The sequence below is a fragment of the Triticum dicoccoides genome, chromosome 2A (assembly GCF_002162155.2).
Source record: "Triticum dicoccoides isolate Atlit2015 ecotype Zavitan chromosome 2A, WEW_v2.0, whole genome shotgun sequence".
NCBI lineage: Eukaryota > Viridiplantae > Streptophyta > Magnoliopsida > Poales > Poaceae > Triticum > Triticum dicoccoides.
This window is the reverse complement of record NC_041382.1, coordinates 517,545,534-517,547,572: the sequence shown is the minus strand read 5'-3', so window position 1 is coordinate 517,547,572 and position 2,039 is coordinate 517,545,534.

Genomic DNA, 2,039 nt, shown 5'->3' with positions numbered 1-2,039 from the left:
TGATATAGAATGTCTGGATAGCATAAAGGGATATTTGAATAAGAGTTTTTCAATGAAAGACCTCGGTGAAGCTGCTTACATATGAGGCATAAAGATCTATAGAGATAGATCAAGACGCTTAATTGGACTTTCACAAAGCACATACCTTGACAAGATTTTGAAGAAGTTCAAAATGGATCAAGCAAAGAAAGGGTTCTTGCCTATGTTACAAGGTGTGAAGTTGAGTCAGACTCAATGCCCGACCACTGTAGAAGATAGAGAGAAAATGAAAGATGTTCCCTATGTGTCAGCCATAGGCTCTATCATGTATGCAATGTTGTGTACCAGACCTGATGTGTGCCTTGCTATAAGTCTAGCCGGGAGGTACCAAAGTAATCCAGGAGTGGATCACTGGACAGCGGTCAAGAACATCCTGAAGTACCTGAAAAGGACTAAGGATATGTTTCTCGTATATGGAGGTGACAAAGAGCTCATCGTAAACGGTTACGTTGATGCAAGTTTTGACACTGATCCGGACGATTCTAAATCGCAAACCGGATACGTGTTTACATTGAACGGTGGAGCTGTCAGTTGGTGCAGTTCTAAACAGAGCGTCGTGGCGGGATCTACGTGTGAAGCAGAATACATAGCTACTTCGGAAGCAGCGAATGAAGGAGTCTGGATGAAGGAGTTCATATCCGATCTAGGTGTCATACCTAGTGCATCGGGTCCAATGAGAATCTTTTATGACAATACTGGTGCAATTGCCTTGGCAAAGGAATCCAGATTTCACAAGAGAACCAAGCACATCAAGAGACGCTTCAATTCCATCCGGGATCTAGTCCAGGTGGGAGACATAGAGATTTGCAAGATACATACGGATCTGAATGTAGCAGACCCGTTGACTAAGCCTCTTCCACGAGCAAAACATGATCAACACCAAGGCTCCATGGGTGTTAGAATCATTACTATGTAATCTAGATTATTGACTCTAGTGCAAGTGGGAGACTGAAGGAAATATGCCCTAGAGGCAATAATAAAGTTATTATTTATTTCCTTATATATCATGATAAAAGTTTATTATTCATGCTAGAATTGTATTAACCGGAAACATAATACATGTGTGAATACATAGACAAACAGAGTGTCACTAGTATGCCTCTACTAGACTAGCTTGTTAATCAAAGATGGTTATGTTTCCTAACCATGGACAAAGAGTTGTCATTTGATTAACAGGATCACATCATTAGATGAATGATCTGATTGACATGACCCATTCCATTAGCTTAGCACCCGATCGTTTAGTATGTTGCTATTGCTTTCTTCATAACTTATACATGTTCCTATGACTATGAGATTATGCAACTCCCGTTTGCTGGAGGAACACTTTGCGTGCTACCAAACGTCACAACGTAACTGGGTGATTATAAAGGAGCTCTACAGGTGTCTCCAAAGGTACATGTTGGGTTGGCGTATTTTGGGATTAGGATTTGTCACTCTGATTGTCGGAGAGGTGTCTCTGGGCCCTCTCGGTAATGCACATCACTTAAGCCTTGCAAGCATTGCAACTAATGAGTTAGTTGCGGGATGATGTATTATAGAACGAGTAAAGAGACTTGCCGGTAACAAGATTGAACTAGGTATGGGATACCGACGATCGAATCTCGGGCAAGTAACATACCGATGACAAAAGGAACAACGTATGTTGTTATGCGGTCTGACCGATAAAAGATCTTCGTAGAATATGTAGGAGCCAATATGAGCATCCAGGTTCCGCTATTGGTTATTGACCGGAGACGTGTCTCGGTCATGTCTACATTGTTCTCGAACCCGTAGGGTCCGCACGCTTAAGGTTACGATGACAGTTATATTATGAGTTTATGCATTTTTGATGTACCGAAGGTTGTTCGGAGTCCCGGATGTGATCACGGACATGACGAGGAGTCTCGAAATGGTCGAGACATAAAGATTGATATATTGGAAGCCTATGTTTGGATATCGGAAGTGTTCCGGGTGAAATCGGGATTTTACCGGAGTACCGGGAGGTTACCGGAACCCCC